General features: G+C 42.6%; 1 protein-coding gene and 1 pseudogene across 3 annotated transcripts in view; both read right to left on the bottom strand.

Annotated features, from left to right (window-relative positions):
- Nucleotides 1–26,363, bottom strand: part of ZNRF1 (zinc and ring finger 1) — a 100,925-nt gene that overhangs the window by 44,045 nt on the left and 30,517 nt on the right. The gene's annotated exons all lie outside the window — the stretch shown is intronic.
- LOC149744700 (transmembrane protein 203-like) overlaps nt 1–26,363 on the bottom strand; it is a 77,769-nt pseudogene that overhangs the window by 30,720 nt on the left and 20,686 nt on the right. The window contains exon 1 of the transcript XR_016391024.1: nt 1–26,363. This exon is cut by the window's left edge and continues 8,330 nt beyond it; it is cut by the window's right edge and continues 20,686 nt beyond it. The product of XR_016391024.1 is annotated as a transmembrane protein 203-like (transcript).

The raw sequence follows: 26,363 nt of genomic DNA, 5'->3' as shown, positions 1-26,363 counted from the left end.
GCATTACCTTCTTCTGAGATGCTCTTAAACAAATAAGGTTCTAAGCATGTTATTGTAAATGAGATATAACAGGTCTGTCAAAGCAGGTTCTTTAAACTGTCTCGATTCTTTTGAAGTCACTGAACAGACATTTGCTTAGATCCTTCTAAGCAGTGTAATAGCGAGAACACTGATACTTTGTCAAGTCAAAAGTATAACCTAATTTTATGTTTCACAGATTAACTTGAGGGAAATACAATACAAACCAGTGTCTTCCACTGTCTCAGCAGCTAGGCTCTTCAGAAGGTGAGCTTCTCACCGTAATACTGAACTTAGGCCAATTTTCATTAAAAGGCCTCAGCCAGGTCAGAAGCCATGACAAAGCTGATTCTTTGAATTAACACTTTAAACCAAGATGATGGCAAGATGATTAATTCTGTTAAGAAAGCTGGTGAAGTGGAAGTTATACTTGGGTACAGGGATCAATTGCAAAGTTCCCATACTTTTCATGTCCTCCTCCTTCGGTCACTTCTGACTAAGGCATCACAAAACCTGCAGCGGGAACACCAGAGTGTCACTGCACGTCTGAATTCACTGTGTCCCCTGAAAGGTGGTCACCCTTGGGCAGCCTTCCTGAGATCTTCTTGCCTCATCTTCTCAGCCTCCTCCTCGTGTAGTTAAGAAACTCCAGCCCCCTCATAGTACAGAGGAGAAGTTAAGAGATAATCTCAGAAGTCTTCCCCCAAATCAAGGGTACAGCCGAGACTAATATCCCAGTGTCTGGACTCCTAAACCTCCTTTGAGGCTGGTGTGCTAAGTGTGGATTTCATGGTCCTGGTGCTCAAATGTGTAGACAGAATTTATCCCCCTACTCCTGGCCCAGGCAAGGTTGGATCAGGCTAACTTACCCAGGCTATCTAGTCATATAACCCTGTCCCAACTCTACGTCACTAGACTTTGTAAGTGCAAAGGAGAGATGGGAGAAATGAGGACGGGAGAGATGAAGGAACGTAAACAATATGACTTCCAAGGGTCAGATGAACCAAAGCCAGCCTGAAGGAGAGGGGAGAGCAGTCAAATCTATCAGCCTAAGATCTTTAGTCCATTTTAAAACTGATTTACGGGAACTTCCCTGGTGGCGCAGTGGTTAGGAATCCGCCTGCCAATGAAGGGGATACAGGTTCAAGCCCTCGTCTGGGAAGATCCCACGTGCCGCGGAGCAATTAAGCCCGTGCGCCACAACTACTGAGCCTGCGCTCTAGAGCCCGCAAACCACAACTACTGAAGCCTGCGTGCCTAGAGCCCGTGCTCCGCAACAAGAGGAGCCACTGCAATGAGAAGCACGTGCACCGCAATGAAGACTAGCCCCCCGCTCGCTGCAACTAGAGAAAAACCCACTTGCAGCAACGAAGACCCAACACAGCCATAAATAAATAAATAATTAATCAAAATTTAAAAAATGATTTATGGGAATTCCCTGGCGGTCAAGTGGTTAGGACTCCATGCTTCCATTGCAAGGGGGCACGGGTTCGATCCCTGGTGGGAAAACTAAGATCCTTCAAGCTGCGTGGCGTGGCGAAAACAAAACAAAAAAACTGATTTATGCAACTTCCAGTCATTACAGGGAAAGTAAAAAACTCAAGCTTTGAGCTCCAAATACTTCTCTACTCACATGGAGAACTGAGAGGATCAAATGAGATCTAAGAACAAACTTCAAGAACCAGAGTCTTTTGATGGCACAAAAACTGGTTCCTAGGTGATCGAAGCCATTTCACCACAAACAAAATAAAAAGACTCTAGTTTTTTCTGATACCCTCACAGTACCAGAGATTTATTATAATTCGTCTTGATTTATTACGCTGTTCTTTTTCAAATCCCACGGATATTTGATGCCAAGTCTGCAATGGGGAAGGTAACCGCCAAGGGTCTGTAATGAGTCCCAGTGTTTAACCTGAAGACAGTTGAGAGCGGGCTCTTCCTGCAGCAGCAGGTCTGGGACATTTTGAGGGCTTCCTTCACAGCTCCTACATGCTACGCAGGCTGGAGATCAAGGCCAGTATCTAATCATTTACATTTAAATGTGAAAAGCCTAGCAGGCAGCAGCCCCTGGGATGCAGCAGCTCAGAACCAGAACAAGGGAAAACCAGTATGGTCGGAAACCTCAACAGAGGTGTGCAGAAAGCCTGGTGCAGCTTCTGGGTGAAGAGACTTGATTTATTTAAAGGAGAAAAGGAAAGGGGACGATTCTCCTGGCTCCAACCAGCCAAAGCTGCACCCAAAGCAAGCATAAGTCCTACTAGTTACTGCTATCTAACGTCTTACCGGTTATCAAACTCAATCCAAACACTTCTGCCCAAAGCGGCGTGATGAGAGCTGCTGCTTGTTTTGTGCCCAAGTGCAACACGAAGGGCTGGGACCCCCACTGTCCAGGAGGGCTCCAATTCCCCTTCAGGTTGCCCCCAACTTTAACCATTTCTCTCACTCTTCTGCGAGGCCTTTGGCAGCTTTTCTTCCTCAGCCTCTGCTATGGGGAAATAATCCTTGGACTTAACTGCTACTGTGGTGTTATTCTCACAGTGCCCCTTGCTACACTGCTACTGAAAAGCCAAAAAAGGAAGAAGCTGCACACCACTGCTGAGAACAGCCCACCTAACAGGACAGCCCCAGGCTATCATCAGATCTATACACTCCTGCAGGGAAAGAAAAGGGAAGGGGGCAGGTCAAGTATCAGAGTACTTATAGGCCGAGAGAGGCAGAACAAGAGGTTCTTCTCCCTCAGATCCCACATTTGCAGAGGGGTTTACAGTGGCCTCCACCCCCTCCATACTCAGCTCAGGGCTAAAACAGCGCTGCCCAAGACAGACAGACAGCACCAACTCCACCAACTTCCTCGCAAGGCAGCTGTGGATGACCATCCTGAGGCCTGTGGTGATGAATCCTGTCTATGAAGTTTTCATTTTCTCCTGTAAAGTTATTTTCAATCCTACTTCCTAACGCTTTTGACTATGGAACTTGAACTAGAAGAAGGTTCAAAACTGACAGAGACCCAGAGAAAGCAGAGGAAAGAACAGAAGAAACTGGGCCATCCTGCTGCCCTGAACCGGCCAACCTCCCGGCTAAGGGAAGGCTCTTTAGTCTTGGGGCTGAAGGGGCTTGTCTTCCTCAAGCCCCTCTCAATCAAGGACCAAATTAAATCATTTAAAATCATTAAAAACGGACTTCCCTGGTGGTCCAGTGGTTAGGACTCCGTGTTTTCACTGCTGAGGACCCGGGTTCAGTCCCTGCTCGGGGAACTAAGATCCCACAAGCTGCGCGGTGCAGCCAAAAAACTAAAAAATAAAATCTGCCCCCACCAAAAAAAAATCTCCAGGTATTGATCAAACCTGGTGATTCTTGCTGAGCAAACAATAAAACAAAACTCTGTCGCCATCTATATTTGTACTGGAATAACCCACTAAATTTCTCCTTAGATCAAAAATCTGCTTGGCATGAATAAGCACAAAACAAACAAGCCTTCGAGTTACACAGGAGTCAGAGGAGCAGGGCAGTGGAGGTGGCTGACAGGGAGGAGGTTTTGCAAAGAGGCCCTGGAGCCATCGGATTCTGAATGAAGGAAAACCCCAGGAGATTCTAACCAAATCGGAAAGAAAACACAGATCAGGACTCTGTACGGAGAAATGCCATCATGACAAGGACCCTAAGTCTTGAGTTCCAACAAGCCAAGTAACTGAACGGGAAGATGCCACGGAACTGAATAAATGTGCTGGGGGAGAAAAGTTTTCCTGAGACAAGTGAAAAGTTTAAACGAAAGCCAGGGGTCTAACAGGTGGAGCCACGACCGTCCTCGAGCAAGCTTAGTCCACGGGTTCATGAGGGGATTCTCACCTGCCCTTCAAAGGCTGAACACTTCACACACTTACTGGGGTGTCACTCCAAGAACCAGAGGCACGCCTGCCGGGAAGTTTTACCTCTGAACGAACGGGAGGACACAAACTGATTCTCAAAGCAGTAAACCAGGAGACACCCTGACGCATTCTCACTTTGTCGAGCTACCGAATGAAGGACGTCTGTGCGCTGCAATCCTGTTTGCTTTCTTTTTCTGACAATAAAATGACCAGAGCCGGAGAACACTGGGTTTTCCAGTTGCTTCTCAAGGGGCTTACCAAAGCGGGACAGTTGAACTTACTGGTATTAAAAGTCTCTTCCATGAGACAAGTATGTGGCAATTTCTCCTCCCACGCACTACTTGTGAACTTCAGTCCCTTTAAGTCTGTACAAGGATACAGTTCCCACTCTTTTTAAGGAGTGCTAATGCCATGTTCATTCTTTAACCAAGAAAGGTAAACACTGACATCAGACAGAACTATATACCTGACTTTCAAACCTGTTCCGGCCACGACCACTAGAACTTATGAGCAGTATTGTCATCGAAAATGGTGGAACCCTCAGCCCAGCACCTTATTTCCAGGGTCTCTGACCAGAGCCGCCAGATAGACACATGAACTAACATTACAGCCACTGGGACCTATGGAAGGAGACAAATCCTTTCACAGTCAACTTCCTCAAGCCCTGACCTCTGAAGAGGAAGATTCTAATTCATCTTTATGGATCCTTCTATTTCAAATATTAAAAAAAAAAAAAAAAAGACTTCTGAAGTGAAATGGGGAGGGGGACCTATAGAAATAACCAGCAGCTACTAATAGCTAACATGGCGGCAGCCCTCGAAATTTTCTGAAGCAGCAAATAGTCCTCATTACATATAAATATAACCTGCCAGCTCAGCAAAGGAATGGATCCAGATTCTGAGCAGCTCCAGGATGGCTTTGGGTCACTGGCTAGCAAACGTCTTCATTGAGGAAATACCGGAGCAGAATCACTACTTGTTTTCCCCAAAGCTTGCGATGCGAATGACACGGTCTCGGTCCTTCGAGGGTATGTCCAGTGAGAGGCGAGGCTGACTTGCCCAGGGCAAGCTCAGTTCAGTAGGAAAGGCAATAATCACCCCATACAGACTATGTGTTTATGCTGTTTCTCTTCTGTAAAATCAAGATCCTTTGTCTCCAAGCTCACCTGAAGCAGTCACGAGCAACATTCCCGTGCCTGTCTAGCAGAAGTGACTCTCCACAGACCTGCAGGAAGGGGTTTCTTGCTCCAGACGGAGCTGGTGTGTCCACGATGCCTCTGGCTTTGTGGGCAGAGGAAAAGGCTCTCTCCCAGAGGGAGCAGCTGTGCCATCATCAAGCCTGCAGCCGGCCCAGTAGCATGGCAAGTGCTGGGGACCAAGTTCTTCCCAACAAGAGACACCCAGGACCTTAAATCAGGACCCTGGTTCCGCACAAGAAGGGAGAGATTCTAAATCCCAGGTCGGGGACTGGGAAAGTGGAGTGAATATGCACAAAGGGAGGGGTGGTACTTAGTTCTAGTTGGCCAGCACTACCACTTTATTCAAACCAGAGAAGTAGTTCCTTTAGAAATCACTACAATGGAAGCAAGGGGCAAAACCCAAATGACATTCCCACACTTCTCAACTCTCTTCTTCCATCAATGCAGCACGGGACAACACCTGGCCCTGCCTGCTGGGAGAGGGAAGCCAGCTCTACAAATGAATAAGGACATCGGCCCACCTGCTCTGCCACTTAGAAAGCCTTCTTTCTGCATTTGCTCTGGGAAGCTGATAAGATCACAATAATAGGTTCATCCAGACACCCTGCTCCTTTAATTACTGTTCTAAAACAAGAGAGCTACACAGGAGAACTGACCAGGAAGAGAGTCAGACCCTCTTGTTTGGACTTGACCAGTATGAAAGGCCAGGTGTGAGAGACAAGGAGGGGCTGAGACTGTCCAGCTGATGGGGGCAGTGAAAGCCAAGGCACCATCGCCACAGAGCTGGTCTCACACTCCAGAAGAGGCAACGCTCCACGTGAATAGGTGAGGCCAATCCCCCAGTGGAATTAATAGCAGGAGAGGAACCACGCACAATGCAGCAATGCCATCACAGGATGGGCATGGAGGAGATGGTCAGGGAGGCACAGAACGCTGCTATTATTGACTGGTAAATTATTAAATCACTTCTTAAAGTAAAAAGCAATGATTCTAGACCCTGAAGTAGACGTGCCTGATTCAGAGATCAGAATAGCGGCTGAAAATCCAGCACAAGACCTGAGAAGCCCACAGTGATCTCCTCTGTGCCTGCTCTACCCGCTGTGCCCTCCCCACGCTTTCTCTCTGCCCAGGATCTTAGACCAGAGACCAAGAGCTAGTGCCTAGCTTATCCCTGAACCCACGGAGGCCAGCGAGGCGGCGGCAGAACACCCAGGGAATCAGGAAGCCAAAGGGGCATCAGCTTCTCCCTGGAAGGCCATGACTGGACTTCCAGAACCAGACCCCTGAAAGTACACTGCCCCTCACAACAACAGTTGCTGGGTTTTATTTTCCTTCTCCAAACCAGGAACCACATTTCTGGATCAATACAGTTAACAAGGCGCTTCACACTCTGGAAGACAAACTGTACATGAAAACGCTATGCTGTTGAAACACACAGCAGGCCGATTATTTTCCACAGGGCTCTGCCATTTCCACAGGAACCCCAAATCCAGAGGAAACTAAGTAGTCCTGCTGGGAGGAGAGGGGGTAAGAAGTGAACTGTCAACAAGGAGGGAAGAAATGATTTTAAATGGAAGCAAACCTATGGGTTGAAGGAAGTTAATTCAATGAAAAGCGAAGTTTTGAGCTGGCCACCGAAGGGAATATAACAGAAGAATGTGACAAGCCAAACAAGCCAGTGGACGATGCTACAGCAGAGGCAGCCTACACAGGGAGCCCAGGAGCCCAGAGCAATCAGGAAACCCCTAAAGGATTGTTTCTAAAGTCTAGATTTTCTTGAAAATGTGACATGTCATCCCAATGCACGAAATGAAAAGACATCATCTGAGCGCATGAGGAAAACTCTATTTCTGTGAGTCAAGTCTGCTTATTCAATACTTGGGCTGTGTTTTGCAGCACGAGGCACACCTGTGATGGAAGACCTCTGGGCCCACAAGTAGCCCTTGATGGCTGCAGTTTTCATCTCTCCAGCTGGAGTCCTCAAGTTGGAGAATATAATTCTTTTCTGACCCTCTGTTCCCACCTTACACATATATTTAGATATTTGGTGTTTAACTTTAAGGTTCTAGCCACCCACCCGAACTAACTGAATTTTATAAGGTGAGGGGGGTAGTGAGATAAAAATCCCCGAGATTTCCTCTGGGATCTATGAATAGAGCTTCAGGAAGGCAGTTGGCCTACCTGGGGCAGGACTTTAAGGAAAAGAAAAGTCCGTTTCCTCAGGAGGTTCCTCCCTCACTTCCAGCACAGACGCCTCGTGGAGCCAAGTCACAGGATGTCTAGCCTCTGGAACACACGTGTCATATCCCTGATGGCAGCAAACGAAAATGCTTTTCCCATCTGCGGGCTCAGATTCTCCTCATTTTCACATGGGTCACCAGCTCTATTTTAATTTTAAAAGTTGGTGCCACAATGGAGCAGAATCACAGAGGAGATCATGGAGAGATTAAAACTGCATTTGGTGAAATGCATCGAAACGATAAGATGGGCCGATGGAGGACTGCACAGACGAAGAGTTTGTGATAAAGCAAATACAGGAAAATATTGATTGTAGAGTCTGGGTGGTAGTTATGTGGATGTTCACTGTATAACTCTCTTAATTTCGCTGTCTCTGGCGGATCCATCTGCCTGAGGATGGAGGTGGCCTTGCAGGAGCGGGGGCACTCACACTTGTGAGATCAGAAGACCTGGCCTCACCTTAAACATGCTTGCTGGCCTGAAGGCGGCTTGTCAGGTCAGCAAGGGTACTTTACAAAGGCATACATCAGAATCAGCTTCCTCAAAATTAGGGTCCTTTACAAACGACTCATGCTTGGGCCCCACTCTAACTCTCCTGACCCACAAGCTGAGGCTGGCAGGGTAATGTAATTTTTCTATCTCGATGGGGATTTGCAACGTTCTTGCGTATACACTGTCAAAACTCAGTGAATGTATACTTCAAATGTGTGCATTTTACTGTATGCAAATTTTATATCAAGAGAAACTATAAACAAATACTGAACACCAGTTAATTGTATGCATGTTGAAATATTAAGAGGAAAGTACACAGATGTCTGCATTTACTTTGAAATGCGTCAAAAAATAAGATTGATGGATAGATAGAAGAGTGGCGAGATGAAAAGAAATATGATCACAAAATAAGTATAGTAAAAAAGATGTATTTGGGGTGGGTAGTGATAGTGGTGGTGTTATGGCTGTGCCAGCAAACAAGTATTTTTTAGAAGTTCCTCAGGTTGGTTAAACAAACTGTGGTCCATCCAAACTGTGGAATACTGCTTAACAAAAAAAAGCAAAACAAAAAAGGAATGAAATCTTGATATACACAACAACTTGGAAAGGGTGGTCCAGTGGTTGAGACTCTGGGCTCCCAATGCAGGGGGCCCAGGTTCGATCCCTGGTTGGGGAACTAGATCCCACATGCCACAACTAACAGCCCGCATGCCACAACTAAAGACCCTGCGTGCCGCAACAAAGACCCGGTGCAGCCAAATAAATATTTTTTTTAAGAAAAGAAAAAAGCCAATCCTGAAGGTTATACACCTGTATGATTCAATTTATAGAGCATTAACAAAATGACAAAATTATAGAGATGGAGAATAGATCAGTGGTTGCCAGGGGAATAAAGGGAAGGACTGGGGATCTTGGTGGTGATGGAACATTCTATAGCTTGATTGTGGTGGCTGGTACTCCAACTTACACATGTGATAAAACTACACAAACTACACACACACACACACACACACACACACACACGGGTGGATGTCAAGTGGTGAAATCTGAAGGTCTGTGGATTGTCCCAAAGGTACCAATGCCAATGTCCTCGTTTTGATATTGTGCCACAGTTACATAAGATATACCACTGCAAGGGAACTGCATAAAGGTACAAGGGACCACTCCATTATGCTTACACCTTCCTGTGAATCTATAATTATTTCAAAATAAAAAGTTAAACAAAAGTTCCTCAGACGATTCCAAACTTCTCTAGTTGAGAACTACTCATTTAGTCTAACCACTTACTGTAGAGAAGAAAAATCAAAAGTCTATAGAGGTCTCTTAATCACAAAAACTTCATCTTCTAATTCTAAAACTAAAGTAAACTTAATCAATTACCAAAAATGTTTATTGATATTTCTGAGCCATTTGTGCCTAAAGACATCATCCCTTCCTTCCTTGGGATAGTAATCTTGGCATTACATGAAATATTAGGATTGAGATAATCCAAATGGGTAATGTGGGGGAAAAAGAGGTAGGTCAAGTGGACCAAAAGGAGAGGAGAGGGAAAAAAAAAGAGAGAGAGAGAGAGAGAGAGATGCTTTCTAAGTGACACTGGAGCAGGTGCAAATTTGCAAACTAAAAATTATAGAGTTTTTAAAAAAATGAGTGTTTCACACCCATCATATTGAAGCCTAGGTTTGTCAAAACAGGGTTCTCTCAGTTTTCAGAGCTTCTAAACCATTATTTGCTAGTAAATTTCATGAGACGCAGAAGGGGACATGCTCTAGACACAGCTGTTTCCATCTGTTGTTGAAAATAAGATCCTGTCTAAAAAAAGAAAATGTTAAAAAGTCATAAATCCTTCAAACTACAACCTCAGCAGGGGAGTGAACCGCGATTCTTTTCATCTTTTAAAATGCAATAACTTTGCTCTAGCTTGATCATATAGAAAAGGAAACCATTCTGACACATTTAAATGCTGATGTGCTGATGCCCTTAAGAACCGGAAGAATAAGCAAAACAGGGCCCTTGGGGCTTCTACAACTTAACAACTTCACCATCCTCCCTGCTGCTTTTCACCACCCCATCCCTTCTCCAACCCCCAATCATTAAGAAAAAAATAACCGGTAAGATCTTTGTAATCAGGATTAATAATGATTTGGGAGCTAAGAATCCGGGACTTGTTAAATCGTGAGAACGATACCAACTTGAGTCACTTGCTGAAAGTTCACAGGAGAGTAAACCGAAGACTTAAAACTTATTTGAAGCGCCAAGTCTCAATTCCCAAAATTAAAACCAGGGGAACTTCCAGTTACAGTAATATGATAGCCTAGAAAATCAGAAAACCCTACTGCTACAACTACCTAATACTATTGGAAAACAAAAGAAAGAACTGGAAATCCCCAAGTGCCAGAAACCAAGAGAACTGAAAAGAGAAAGTGAGGGTTAGGGGGAGGTTGGTCTGCTTGTGCTACAGAGGAAGAAAAGCCTCTCCTGAGCTCTGCAGCTACAGGCCTGCACCTCCTACTCTGATGATGAGGTTGCAGTCAAAAATTACAAAACACAGAGGGAAACAATCCACCAAGGGCAAGACTCCAAAAACAGTACAGTCTGACAGATCCTACAAATACGTATACAGTAACGTCTACACCTTAACTTTTTTTTTTCCTTCGGCTACGTTGGGTCTTTGTTGCCACATGCGGGCTTTCTCTAGTTGCGGTGAGCGGGGGCTACTCTTCATTGTGGTGCGCAGGCTTCTCGTTGCGGTGGCTTCTCTTGTTGTGGAGCACGAGCTCTAGGCACGCGGGCTTCAGTAGTTGTGGCACGTGGGCTCTAGAGCGCAGGCTCAGTAGTTGTGGCCCACGGGCTTAGTTGCTCCACAGCATGTGGGATCTTCCCGGACCAGGGACTGAACCCGTGTCCCCTGCATTGGCAGGCAGATTCTTAACCACTGCGCCACTAGGGAAGTCCCTACATCTTAACTTTTAAATTGTTCAGAAAAAATTATACATGAAAGAGATAAGGGAGTGAGAGGGAAAAGAGTTCAAATACGACAAAATGTTAGTTGGCTAAATCTAGGTGAGGGGAATATAGGTATTCGTTGTCCTATTCTTTAAGATTTCTGTAGGATTTAAATCTTTCAAAATAACAAATTGGGGAAAAGAAAAAATATATCTTATACATTTATAAACATAAAACCAATGTCTCTATCAAGACAATTAAATATGGCAATGAATGTGGGGGTTAAAAAAGAATGAAAGAACTGGAGGCACTTAATGAATGATTTAATATGGTTCCAAGCCAAGTAACTTATAGAAAGAAGTAAGTCCCCAGGAGATCATTTGAGGGAGAGTTAGTTCATTTATTTCAGGGGATTTAATTTCCACACTACTTAGAGCAGATAATAGTATGCATTTGTATTGGATCATCTAAGGAAATGTAATTGCCAACCACACCAAAAGATCTAAGAATAATATTTTCACTAGATATTCTACAGCCATGAATCCTGAATACTAAATCAGCAAAAGACTTCTTATGTTAATGTCAAAGTGATTTTTAGAAAGAAAACAATACAAGGGGATAAAAAAATAATTCATCTGTGGATTAAAAGAGCTTGTGGGACAGCAAAGCAGAACCTATGGGAAATTTAAAATGCATATACTAGAACAGGCAAACCTATACAGGAAGTATTGATAGATTGCCTAATTCTGGGAGACTTGGGTTGGGGGAGGGGGGGCGGAGAGAAGATGTGGAGGGTGCAGAGCTTGTTTCTGGGATAAATTGATGGTGATGATGGTTGCACACCCTGAATACACTAAAAAGAATTGTATACTTTAAATGCATGAATTATATGTGAATGGTGTCTCAATAAAGTTGTGGAAAATGCTGGACTTCCCTGGTAGCACAGTGGTTAAGAATCCGCCTGCCAATGCAGGGGACACAGGTTTGAGTCCTGGTCTGGCAAGATCCCACATGCCGCGGAGCAACTAAGCCCATGCACCACAACTACCGACCCTGTGGTCTAGAGCCTGAAAAGAACTACTACTTCACAACACTGAAGCCCGCGTGGCTAGAGCCCATGCTCTGCAACAAGAGAAACCACTGCAATGAGAAGCCTGCGCACGCAACAAAGAGTAGCCCCCCGCTCGCCGCAACTAGAGAAAGCCCACGCGCAGCAACGAAGACCCAACACAGCCAAAAATTTAAAAATTTATATTAAAAAGTTGTGGAAAATGAATATACGAGAAAATGATAATAACGTAAAATCATTATTGAGAGGGTCCAACTCAAAAACCTAGGAAAGAACTACAGAGCAAACCCAAATAGAGGGAAAGGGAGGACAAACTGGCCAAAAACACAGCACCCAGCAGAAAATGACCATGGTGTTTAGGCATCGAAAAGGTTAACGGTGGCAGAGTAACACGTAAGCTAAGCTTCTGAGGACAAGGCCAAACACCGTAACACAAATGGACCAATGAGGAGCCTCCCATCTCGGGGACAGTTGAGAAAAACGCCACCATCACACCCCCCATCCCTGATGCCATTTACATGCTGGAATTTGACCCTGTCAGCATGCCGCCTCCATGGCCTCAAGTTAACTGCTCTTTCCAAATTAGCCTTGGGATGGGGCCCAGGTCATCTCTCTGGACCCTGCGGTGAGGAAAGCCAGGCATTTAAGTTTTCTGAGCTCTAACGGATGAAAGCAGGCTCTTCTGCGGTTGGAACTCCAACATCCATCCCTGAGGGCAAAGAAGGGTCAGAAAGGACCTTCTCTAACCCAGTGAAAAGCACCTACAAAGCCACAGCAACGATCACTTTCGGTGGTGAAACTTTAAGAATGTTCTCTTTAAAATCCCTCTGCGGTCAGGAACAAATCAAGGATGCCCACCATAACTGCTTCCATTTAGGGGTGTATGCGCCAGCTGAGCCAGCGTAGTATTACAGGCTGAACTGTGTCCCTCCTAATTCCTATGTTGAAGTCTTGACACCCAGTAACCCAGAATGTGACTATTTGGAGATGGGGCAGTTAAGGAGGTAATTAAGGTTAAATTAGGTCATTAGGGTGGGCCCTAATCCTATATGACTAGTGTCCTTATAAGAGGTGGAGATTAGGATACACACACAGAGGGAAGACAGCCATCTACAAGCCAACGAGAGAGGTTCAGAAGAAATCGACACTGACGACACCTTGATTTTGAATTTCCAGCCTCTAGAACTGTGAGAAAATAAATTTCTGTTGTGTAAGCCGCTCAGTTTGTGGTATCTTGTTATGGCAGTCCTAGCAAACTAACACAACAAGAAAAAGACGCAAAAGATATAAGGACCAGAAAGGAAGAAACGCAAGTGTGATATGATTATCTGCATTAGGAAAGGCAGGAGAATCTAGAAACTGCTAGAACTCATACAAGCTCAGTAAAATTGCCAGACGTGAGATCTACACACAAGAAAGTCAACAGGACCCCTCTTAATATGCCAACAACAATTAGAAAACAAACAGGTACGTTCATTAACTGTCCCTCACTGTGCAGACAGATGAAAAAGTTGAGATATATTTGTCCACATATCAAGGGAACACTACAAAGTAATTAAAATAAATGGGCTGGATCTGCACAAATACATCTCAAAAACACAAGTCTGAATTAAAAACCAAAAAAGCCAAGTTACAAAGAAACAGATACTTTCTATCTATTCATTTTTAATACACACACAAAATCATGGAGATGCATATAAGTACAGAACAGATAAATCCACAGCAAGGGTGTTTATGTTAAACATTTCATCTTGGTGATAGGAACATAGATGTTTGCCATATTATTTTCTGTACTGTCCTGTATTTTTGAAAGGCTTCATTTTTTTTTGGATAAAAATAAAAACCTCTTTAGGTCCAGAAAAATGCAAACATTAAATTCTAAGGGGCTCATGATGTTTTAAAAAGTCCCACAACACGGTTCTCTACTATCTGTACACACATGCTTTTTCAGGGGACTTTAACCTCACTCCCATACTACTACTACCCCAGCAGGAAGGTAAAACCAGCAAAGAAAGCGATTTAATTTCCAAGACATTTATTTTCAAGTCAGAATAAAAACCAACTTTAGGTAGTGCCCTTTTCTCAGGGCTGTGATCCACTATAATCTGAAAGGTGTCAGGGATAAATATACCACATTCTCCACCTGGGAGTAATCAGGGAGATCATTAAAGAGAAGATTCAGCCTAGTCAAAAGAGCAACGCAGGATTATAGGCACCAGGTGCAATACGGTTCACATTCAAAGTCAAGTTAGGACCATGATAGGGATCCCTTGGATAAAGCCAGTGATTGATAATGCCATGGAATCTTTATTGCTAGGTTAAAAAAGAAATCTTAGATCCAGTAAAAACCTGCACTGGCCCCACCTATGCTTATTAGCAGTAACCTTCCCCACTCATCCATCCCCTCTCTATGCCTAGGATAATGACTCAAGCTTCCACTTCCCAGCCTTTTCCTAAGGGGAAAAAACAGTCAAGAATACCTAATAAAAAACTGTAGTGCAAAGGGCAGGGAGAGTTCATGTGTTTAATTTTAGTCAGTTACCAGGTTTTTCTTGAGCCCTGGCCAGAGTTATTCTGGTTCTGGCATGGGGAATCTATTTTGCATGGGTGTGGGTTAGATTAAAAACAAAGAAATAAACAAAACTCTCACAACAGGCACTCAAAGAACATGTCCCTAACTGAATCCATGAGGTCACCAGACAAGCACTGACCACTGATCCAACCAGGACACCTGCCAGGAGGTTCTGGTAAAGACGAGGGTTTCCCACAACACAGAAAGGGACAGGGGAGGCAGCTAACAGAATCACCGTCTCAAATCCTCTGCCACTGCCTCCTTCAGATGGAAGTATTAAGCAATGTTGGAGAGAAAAAAAAAAAAATCCCACTTTCAAGAGACCCATGGATGAAAGAGAACCATGTTAAGCTCCCCTGGAAGAATAAAATATTAAATAACAGATGAGGTGCTTAAAATATTATGTTACTCCATTTATAAGTGTGTCACTATTGGTTCATTTGTTATATATACAGACCTTTTTTTCCAAGGGAAAGCAGAATGTCCATTAAACAATTTGATCCTTGTAAAATCAATGGCAGCAAAGTGAGTCAACAGGACGAGGACGCCTGTCCTTTACCCAGCAAGGTTGATAGCTAAACCACTGCAAAAGACTTCCAAGGATTAAATTCTGAAAGCGCAAGCTCCATGAGGGCAAGAACCGTGTTTTGTCCATTTCTGCACATCTAGTAGGGCCTAAAATGATACCCTGCATATAGTCAAATGCTCAATAAACATTAGCTGGGTTTAAGCAAATCCAGCCCAAAGAGGCCTAGTGAAAGAGAAGGAAGATAAGAACTACAGTCTGGAAGGCGGCCTGTTCAAAAGAAATACACATTTAAAATGTTAAAAGATGAACAGCCATCCTTTGCAGGCCAGAGATAAAATGTTCCTCTAAGTAAAACTGAGGAAGGGAAGTACCAGAGTTTCCTCTGGCAAGCTTCTGAAAAGATAAAAGAATGTCTGGTTTGAGTGATAATGTGTTACAGGCTTAAGCAAGAACAGGTGAAAAAAATCTGATAAAACCATGAAGCTGCTGGTAACTCAACGAAGAGGGAACCAGCCTTGGCCAGGCTGCTTCACAACTCATGGCTACAAAGGTGGCTTTAAAATATGGAAGGCTCAAAAAGAACAGGGAAGATAAAGGCATTATCCTCAACTCGTTCTTTATTGTACATGGTCTCTTACTCCTATTATGTATTTATGGAGTGCCAACTGCTGGTGAGCCATCGAGGTTAAGAGAAACACCGCAGTCATCGCTGCTCAGGAGTTGGCCTTGCCTTGTGTTCTCATTAGCTGTTCAACCCGCTGCATGCCTAACCTGGAGAGAGGCCGGTACATCAAGTGTCTCTCAGGAACCGTTTATTATAACCTCCCAAAGAGCAGAGTCAGTTTCAGTTGCTCTCTGAGAAGTCATAAAGACTCCTGAATGGAAAACATCAGGATTCAAAAACTGATAACCATTTTGTAGAAATTGACAAGCTGATTGTAAAAATTTAGATGGAAATATAAGGACCTAGTATAGCTAAAAAGATTTTGAAAAAGAACAAATTCGAAGAACATACACTACCAGATTTCAAAACTTAACTATAAAGCTGTAAGTAACCAAGATAATGGTAGTCATATAAATCAATGGAACAGAATTGAGTCCAGAAATAATCCTTTACATTTATGGCCAGTTGACTTTGCCAAGTGAATTCAGTGGGGAGAAAGAATGGTCTTTTCAACAAATGGGGCTAAGACAACTGAAGGTACAAGTGGTTCTTTAAAAAAAAAAAAAAAAAGGAGCTGAGACCCTTACCTCATACCATACCCCAATATTAACTTAAAATGGAATAGAAACATAATGTAAGAACTAAAACTATAAAACTTCTAGATGAAATCACAGGAGAAAATCTCCGTGATCTTTGGATTAGACAAAGATCTTTTTACATATGACAACAAAAGCATGATCAATAAAAGAAAACTATTGGGGGCTTCCCTGGTGGTGCAGTGGTTGAGAATCTGCCTGCTAATGCAGGGGACACGGGTTCGAGCCCCGGTCTGGGAGGATCCCACATGCCACGGAGCGGCTAGGCCCGTGAGCCACAACTACTGAGCCTGCGCATCTGGAGCCTGTGCTCCAAACAAGAGAGGCCACGACAATGAGAGGCCCGCGCACCGCGATAAAGAGTGGCCCCTGCTTGCCACAACTAGAGAAAGCCCTCACACAGAAATGAAGACGCAACATAGCAAAAATAAATAAATAAACTCCTGCCCCCAACATCTTAAAAAAAAAAAAAAAAAGAAAACCATTGATAAACTGGACTCAATCAAAATTTAAAATATTTGCTCTTTAAAAAACACCATATAAGAAAATGAAAAGACAAGCCATATATTGGGAGAAAATATTCTCAAATCACATATCCAGAATACATAGGGAACTTTTAAAACTCAGTAAGACAACAGCCAACCTGGTAAAAAACAAATGGGCAAAGGTATGAGTAGACATTTCACCAAAAAAGACATATGAATTGCTATTAGGCACACGAGAAGAGGCTCAACATCATTAGTCATTGGGGAAACGCAAATAAAAAACCACAATAAGATACCACTACCCACCTACTAGAATAGCTATAAGTTCATAAGACTGACAATACCAGGTGTTTTGAGGATGTGAGAAAATTGGAACCCCTATCCACTGCTGAAATGTACAACCACTTTGGAAAAGTCTGTTTCTTAAAAGGTTAAACAAAGACCTGCCATGTGGAAACACATATCCACATAAAAACTTACACATGAATGTTCACAGCAGCATAATTCATATTTGCCTTAAACTAAAAACAGTCTAATTGTCTACCACCTGGTGAATGGACAGACAAAATGCAGTAAGTTCATACAATGGAAAACTATTTAGCATTAAAAAAGAACAACACGCTCAACATGGAGGAACCTAAAAGAAGGAAGCCAAATGCAAAAGACTTCATATTGTATGATTTCATTTATAAGAAATTCCCAGAAAACACAAATCCAGGACAGCAGATCAGTGGGACTGAGCAGGGACTGACTACAAACAGATATAATGTAACTTCTGGGGGGATGGAAGTGTTACAAAATTGGATTTTAGTGATAGTTGTACAACTCTGTAAGTGAAAATCTTTTGGGATACTTTCTAGTAGAAATGGAGTTTTCAGGCAGAGAACTAAGAAAGGGATTTCTCTATAACAGTGCTCTTCCAACTTTAGCAAGTGTAAGAATCACCTGGAAAACCTGTTAAAACCCAGGCACCCCAGATATCCTCCCATCCCAGATATGGATTCAGAAGGTCTGGGATGGGGCCCATGACTTTGCATTTCTAAGAAGTTCCCAGAATACTCAGTAAAAATAGATTCCAAAGTCCCACCAGAGATCTATTACACAGCCTCTTCAGGAGAGGAGGGCCTGGGAATCCACACCTCTTACAGGGAGAGTCACCCCCGGTATCCATCCACAGGGGATTGGTTCCAGGACACCCTCACCCCCCTGCCCCCCGCAACGGAAACCAAAATCCATGGATGCTCAAGACCCTTACATAAGATGCATAAAACCTACATACATCCTCCCATACGCTTTAAATCATCTCTAGATTACTTACAATACCTAATACAATGTAAACACTATGTAAATATTCAATAGTTACCAGTGAGTGGCAAACTCCAGTTTTGCTTTTTGGAACTTTCTGGAATTTTTTCCATGGTTGAATCCATGCATTGGGGGCCTGCGGACAGAGAGGGCCAACTGTATAGGGAGAATCCCATGCTGAATCTCATGGTTCAGCACTTCATGAACTACAACACTCTCATATACAATTAATTCCAGTAGTTTCAAGAGTAAAACTTGTGTGTTCCTATTTTGAAAATGATAAAGTAAATGTCCTCTATTTTAAATGGTTCAAAATCAGAAGGGGTTCTGCCTTAGGCCTTTCTAAATAAAGTAATGTGCAGAGAAGTAAATTGTATTTATTCAAGGCATTCTAAATATGCCTCCACATTAAAAAAAAAATTTCTCCTTTAAAAATGTTTAGGCCACTTTTCAGGCTGAATCTAATTTTAAATCTGTTCAGATGCAAGATCACATGTCTTTCTGAATTCTTAACAGGGATGTGCAATTGTCTGATCCATAGGATCCCAATTCTGACTACCACAGAAAACCCTCAGCAGCAGTGGTGCCATTTTTAATGGTTCAACTCAGTAACTACTGGAGTCTAGTGCTCTGCTATCACAGAAGACACAGACACAGAAGACTAAGTTCGTACCGGGAATTCACCATACTTTCTAGTATCATAAAAAACAATAGTACTAAACGTCAGCGTGTGCGGGAACAGACGGGGGAAATTTTTACAGAGGTAGGACTGTGTTCTAGAAAAAAATGAAACAGCGCTTAAATTATTTTCAATTTCTCTGATCACTATGGTTCAAAGGAGAGGGAGTGGTCTCGCACATCGTATGCCATGTTGCAGGAGCCAGAAAGAGCCAGGCTGAGTGCTTAGAAGAGCACACACGGGACTTCCCTAAGAGCACCTCACCTCACCGTTTCTTCAGATTCTGACTGAAATGGCCTGGGGTGGGGCTCAAGCTCTCCAGAGGAAGGATTCAATGATAAATTATATTTCTAAAGACAGTCACAACAATAATGTCCATCCCACAGGCTTCTCTGCAATGGCCCCTCTCCTAGCCCAGATTCCTGTTTAGACCCACAGAATGTGGAGGAAATGACAGCAAGTAACTTCTGAGGCTGGACCCTAAGAGAACGTCAGCTCTGCTTTCACTGCTTGGAATGCTTGCTCTTGGAATCCAGCTCCCACTTTACGGAAACCCAAGCTAAACAAGTAGTGAGAAAGCTACTTGGAGAGGGAGAGATCCTTGCCTCCTAGCCACGCCCACAAAGGTCCATGTCCTGTGAGTGAAGCCATCTTAGATGTTCCACCCCCAGTCACCATCAACTACAATCTCATGAAATGCCCCACCTGTGGCCACACAGAGACGAACCAGCCAGCTGAGCCCTGCCTCAATTCCTGAGACACAGAATTATGAGCAAATATAAAATGGCTGTGTTCTAAAGCCATTAAGTTTTGGGGTAGGTTTTGTTACCTAACAATAGAGTATAAAAATAGGTTTCAAGTCTGCTCTGAAACGTTTTTCTAGGTAAATGGTGTGCAGACTGTAGTTAACATGTATGGACTTGGTCTCTATACACCTCAGGGGTGGGAGGAGTCTGAAATCTAGCTACCGGGGAAAGAAAATAAGTGTTCATAAGCCAGACCCAATCCGCTTCATAGACTTTTTTTCACATCTGTCGGCCAAAGATTTTGTTGCTTCCCAAATTGTATATTAAAAAATCAAGTTACATGAATGTTTTATGTTTTTCTAAAGGCCAGATCAGACACAGGACTGCCACTGCACACCAACCTATCAATGTGATTCCACTCATATTAAGAGTTTACTGAAACAGAAGGAACAAAAGACCCTAAAGACATAGCTTTCTACAGTATCATCCAGTCTGCTCTTCCCTCTGTATACCAGCACCCCTGTCAATTTTACAATAGGGAAGAGAATTTAAACCCAGTCACATCTAAGATGCGACCCATCACAAAGGCTGCACAAGCAGGTGCTGAGTCAGGCAGATTCAGATTCTGGCTTTGTTGTTTCCCGTCTATAAGATGGGAAGTTTGGCACTGAATGAGCACTCAAGAAATGTCAAGTTCATGTTTACCTTCTCTCTTCCCTCCCAAATCAATGCAACTGAACCTATAAAGTATTGCATAGCTGAAGGATTTTCTTGAACATCTAAGCAAACACGATAAAGAAACTGAATCACATATGGCTCAGTTCATAGTGCTCAGGGGAATTAAACATAAGTATCCAGGTACACTGAATAAATCTTACTGATCCAAGTACCATACAGGTATTACTATCCTTTCAAGGGTTTATAATTTCAACATCTGAGAAAGAAAATTAGTGAAGTTGCTTCCATATTTGTGGACAGGTTGTCCAAAAATTTTTAAATGACAGAGCAGATAACTTAGCTGCCAGAGAACAGGCCATCCTTGTCTAGAGATAGATCCTTAAAAGGAGAAGTGCAGAGAAGAGCTCTGAGCCTAAAGCAGCTATGCAAGTCTTAATGATCCCAACTCAAAACTGAGAGCTGGCTAGTGAACACTTCAGTGCTGGGAAGTAACAAGTCCTTGAGTTTATGGCTTGAGAGAGAGGAAGGCTTTGGTTGAAACAGGACAAATATTCTTCATATTCAGAAGGATGCTAACAGGTAGAGGAGCTTAGTTCTGCTAGGGTTTAGGAGACCAAAGATTCCCAATATGATCCCTGATTCTTATATGAGGTAGTAAGTTGAATCTTCTCTAACTGGCATCAAATTGATACTGGCAGCCTCCTACTAATTATAGCCCAGTCTTCACCTGTCTCTGTTATACTGAAATTTCCTCACCCTTATAGTCACCTGAACCACAGAACCAGAAAAATAAGACTATATGTGCTTTCAGGTCTCAACTTAATATGATTTGCTCAAATCTTATAATGTCTGCTCTATGAACTGCGAAATCTCAATTTTATTATTTAGGGACTACTCACTCACCCTCCTCTCAGGTATAGTAGTTGAACTTGAGGCAGCAGTGAAGGACTTAGAAATCTTCTGCTGAAGGCAAATAAATGGAAGAATACTGTTGCAAGGTTCTTAGCCTATCCATGAAGTAGTATAAGACTAACTGAAGATACACTATGGTAAGTTAAAAATGTATAAGGTAAAACCTATAGCAACCCCTAAAAAAAATAAGCCAAAGAGGTAAAAAGCTAACAAGCTCATTGTGGAGATAAAATAGAATAAAAAATTCTCTTAGTCCAAATGAAGTCAAGCAAAGAGGATAAAAAGAAACAAAGAACAGAGACAGAAAACAAGCAAGACGGTCAACTTAAACCCAATCATACTGATAACTGCATTAAATGCAAACATTCCAGTTAAAAGGCAAAGAGAGTCTGGATAAAAGCAACACAAAATTGTATGTTTTCTCTAAGAAACCCATTTTAAACAAGAAGATACAGATAGATTAAAAGTAAAAGGATAGAAAAAGATAACCATGTGAACACTAATCAAAAGAAAGCTGGAGTGGCTACAATTATTGCTGGAGATTTTAACACTCTGCCCTCTATCATTGATAAAACAAGCAGACAGAAAATCAGTATAGTTCCAGAAGACCTGAAAAACACCATCAACCAAATTGACCTAACTGACATTGACAGAAGATCTACTCAAGAACAGCAGAAAACACATTCTTTTCAAATGCATGTTGAATGTTCAGCAAACTAAAACATATTGAGCCACAAAACAAATCTCAAAAAAATTTAAGAGGATTCAAGTCATACAAAGTATGTTCTCTGATCACAACAGAATTAAACTAAAAACCAATACCAGAAAGTTATCTGGAAAATCCCTAAATATCTGGCAATTAAATATGATATTCTAATAACCTATAAGTTATAGGGGAAAAAAAATCACAAAAAATTAGAAAATATATTGAAATGAATGAAAATAAAAGCACAATATATCAAAATTTATAGAATTCATAATATTTTTAAACAGCTAAATAAAATACTGGGTTTTTTTGTTTGTTTTCAGCAAAACATTCTCTTATTTTATTTTTATCTCAGCAAATGTTCTCATTTGGCACCTGACGGCATCAAACCAAAGCCCTTAGGCCAACAGGCGTGGCCTGAGACCATCTGCAAACTTCCCATGTGTAGGTCTCAATGGCTATGCGCGTCAGAGCACCTGTTCCACTCTCTGGTCCCTTAGGGCAGCCTAAAGGTCTCAGGTGCACTATGCCAGCCACGAGGTAGTGGAAAAGTCGTGACAATGCAGTCTGCTGGGATAGGAAGACAAGCAGCGCGTTGAAAGCAAGTTCTTTTCTCAGGCGACAGATATCCAGATAGAGTCCCGATCATGCTTATTCAACATACTCCGGTCTGCCTGGGCTGGAATGAAGAAAGAGCCATCCTCCCCAGTTGCTTACACTTTTTAGAGCTCAAGCATCTAAGGAAGTCTTGTCTGGGTGGATGGGGCAGTAAGCTCTCAGGTCAGCACTGCTGGCCAGGGGAGATCCCGAGTCCAGCTTTGCAGCCTTTGCACAGTGGGTACTTTCCCAGGATCCATGAAAATACTCAGAGCCCATCAGGACATTTTACTTATATGCAGTTTCCAACTGTCAGAGGAGTTCAGGACTGTCTGGCCTTCTCAGGATCCTTCTCAGGATCTCAACTCAAGATTAGCTATTCAAAGCATGAAATAAGAGGGGATACATTTTAAGAATCAAGGCTGCTCTTTTTAGCCCTGCTGAGGGAACAATTTCAGAGATGACTGATAGAGAGAAAGCTGAGCACCCAGCAGGGCACAAGCTGGCTTTCAGACCCAGAATTCTCCTCTGGTGCAGCAGGACCTCAGCCTGGGGTCCCGCATTCTAGCTTATCTTCTGCGAGGCTAGTTGACCCGGCAGGCATGGATCATGCGCAGCTGCAGGAGAATGAAGACCGGAGACGTGATCAGGCCAAACCAGAGCTCCCGAGTCGCCTCCACCAGCTTCTGGCACAACATCTCGAAGACGAACTTCAGTCTAAGAACCGTGAGGAACCAGAAAAGGCGGAGCATGGCCAGCCGCTTCTCTCCATCCTGAAAGAGGCGCACGGAGATGATAGTGGTGATGTAGATGCTGAGCCCGTCAGCGGCGAAGAAGGGCACGAACACGTTCCACCAGGAGAGGCCGGGAGCCAGGCCGTCCACACGCAGGGCCAGCAGCACGGAGAACACCAGCAGGGCCAACAGTGCACGAAGATCTCGAAGGTAGCGAAGCCCAGCCACTGCACCAGCTCACGGAGCAAGAAAGGCATCGCGCCGGTTGAGCGCGGCCGATGGTCCCACCCGTCAGGCTGCGCCGCCACTCCCCAGGGGCCTCGCTGGCGCCTGCCGCTGTCGCTGCCGCGGCCAGCGAGAGGCAGAAAGCTGCCCCGCCTGCCCCGGCCCTCGGCCCCAGTATGCAGCCGATCCCCCGGCCCCCGCCCGGTACCCAGCACTGGCCGCCAGCCGACGACCGCCTTGCTCGGATGCCATGCCCCGCCGGCGCGGCCCAAGGGCCTAAAATAGTGTTTATAGGGAAATTCATGGCTTTAAATGCTTATTTTAGAAAAGAAGAAAGGTCTAAAATCAGTGATTTAAACTTCAAGCTTTAGAAGCTAGGAAAAGAAGAGCAAATTAAACTGAAAGAAGGAAGAAATAAAAAGCAGAAATCAACAAAATAGAAGAGAGAAAAACAATAGATTGAATCAATGAAACCAAAAGCTGGTTCACTGAAACAATTAATAAAATTGATAAATCTCTAGGCAGACTAATCAGAAAAAAGAGAAGACACAAATTTCCAAAGTCAGGAATGAAAGACGGGTAAACATTCTTACAGCCACTAAAAGTATAACGAAATATGACAAACAACTTTTTGCTGATAAATTCAACAACTTAGATGAAATGGACAAATTACATGAAAAAGACAAACTACTAAAGCTTATTTGATAAGAAACAAATAAACTGAATAGCCCTATACCTGTTAAAGAAATTACATTTTTAGTTAAACTTTTCTAAAAAGAAAATTCCAGGCCCAGAAGACTTTACTGGTGAATTCTATCAAACATTTAAGAAAAAAAAAAATACTACACAACATCGTCCAGGAAATAGAAAAGAAACACTTCCCAAATCACTGTATGAGGCCAATATTACTGGTACCAAAACAAGACAAAAACATTACTTGAAAAGAAAATTACAAATACTCCTTATAAGCATAAAAGTAAAAATCCTTAGCAAAATTTTAACAAATTGAAATGAATAACATATAAAAAGAATAATATATCATGACCAATTGGATTCTTTTACTCTTAGAAAACAATGTTATCCATCATATTAACAGAATAAAGGAGAAAAATCTTATGATCATCACAACAGATGCAGAACAAGCATTTGACAAAACTCAACAGCCGCTGAAAATAACAACTCTCAGCAAACCAGAAATAGAAGGAAACTTTATGAAACAGCTAGCATCATACTTAATAACGGGAGACTGAATGCTTCCTCCTAAGGCTGGGAACAAGCCAAAGATGCCTGTCTCACTACTTCTATTCAACACTGTACTGTAGATCCTAGCCACTGCAATGAAGTAATAAAGCATACAGATTTGAAAAGAAGTAGTAAAGCTGTCTTGATTCGCAGATTATGTAGTTATGTGTGTAGAAAGTTCTATGGACTACACAAAAGCTACTAGAACCAGCAATTTAACTTAGCAAGGCCATAAGATACAAAATCAACACACAAAAATCAATCATATTTATATGGCAATAAACTATAGGAAAATGAAGTTTTTTAAAAAAATATTTTCCTTATTTATTTATTTATTTATGGCTGTGTTGGGTCTTCGTTGTTGCGCGTGGGCTTTCTCTAGTTGCAACGGGAGAGGGCTGCTCTTCATTGCAGTGCGCGGGCTTCTCTTGCGGTGGCTTCTCTTGTTGTGGAGCACGAGCTCCAAGCACGTGGGCTTCAGTAGTTGTGGCATGTGGGCTCAGTAGTTGTGGCTCACAGGCTCTAGAGCACAGGCTCAGCACACAGGCTTACTTGCTCCGCAGCATGTGGGATCTTCCTGGACCAGGGCTCAAACCCGTGTCCCCTGCACTGGCCGGCGGATTCTTGACCACTGCGCCACCAGGGAAGTCCCGGAAAATGAAGTTTTTAAAAGTACCCTCAACAGATATGACACCAAAAGCACAGGCAACAAAAATAAAAACAGATAAATTAGACACATCAAGATTTAAAACCTCTGTGCATCAAAGGACACAACAGAGTGAAATAGCAACCTACGGAATGGGAGAAAATATTTGCAAATCATATATCTAATAAGGGGTTAATATCCAGAATATATAAAGAACTTCTACAACTCAACAAAAAACAAATAGCCCAATTTAAAAATAGACAGAAGACTTGAACAGAATTTCTCCAGAGAAGATATACAGATAGTCAACAAGCACATGAAAAGATGCTTAACATCACTAATCATTAGGGAAATACAAATTAAAACCACAATGACCTATCACCCTACACCTGTCAGGATGTCTATTATCCAAAAGACAAGACATAACAAATGCTAGTAAGGATGTGGATTAAAGAGAAGCCTCGTACATTGTCGGAGGGAATGTAAACTGGTACAGCCACTGTGGAAAACAGTATGGCAGTTTCTCAAAAAATTAAAAATAAAATTACCATATAGTCCAGCAATACCACTTCCTTGTATACTTACAAAAGAACTGAAAACAAGGTCTCAAAGAGATATTTGTATATCCGTGTTCACAGCAGCATTATTCACAATAGTCAAAAGATGGGAGCAACGCAAGTGTCCATTGATGAATGAATGGTTAAACAAAATGTGATATGTGTGCAACAGAATATTAATCAGCCTTAAAACGGAAAGAAACTCTGGCACTTGCTATAAATGGATAAACTCTGAGGATATCAAGCTAAGTGAAAAAAGCCAGGTTACAGAAAGACAAACACCATATGATGTAGCAAAGACAAACACTTACATGAGGTAGCAAGAGTAGTCAAACGTATAGAAACAGAAGTACAATGGTGGTTTCCAAGGGCTGGGGGAGGGAGAAATGGGGAGTTGTTGTTTAATGGGCACAGAGTTTCTGTTTTTCAAGATGAAAAAGTTCTGGAAATTGGTCACACAACAATATGAATATACTTACCACTACTGAACTGAACCCTTAAAAGTGGTTAAGATGGTAAATTTTGTTATGTGTATGTTCACCACAATTAATTTTTTAAAATAATTTTAATGTGAAATTCTTAGAGATAAATGTTTAAAAATGTGTGCAAGACCTTTATTCTAAAACTGTAAAAGATTGCTGAGAGAGATTAAAGATCACTTAA

The sequence above is a fragment of the Delphinapterus leucas genome, chromosome 20 (genome assembly GCF_059928025.1).
Source record: "Delphinapterus leucas isolate spDelLeu-1000000601 "Yukka" chromosome 20, BTC_Dleu_Yukka2, whole genome shotgun sequence".
Taxonomy (NCBI): Eukaryota; Metazoa; Chordata; class Mammalia; order Artiodactyla; family Monodontidae; genus Delphinapterus; species Delphinapterus leucas.
This window is presented reverse-complemented; position numbering and strand designations above follow the sequence as displayed.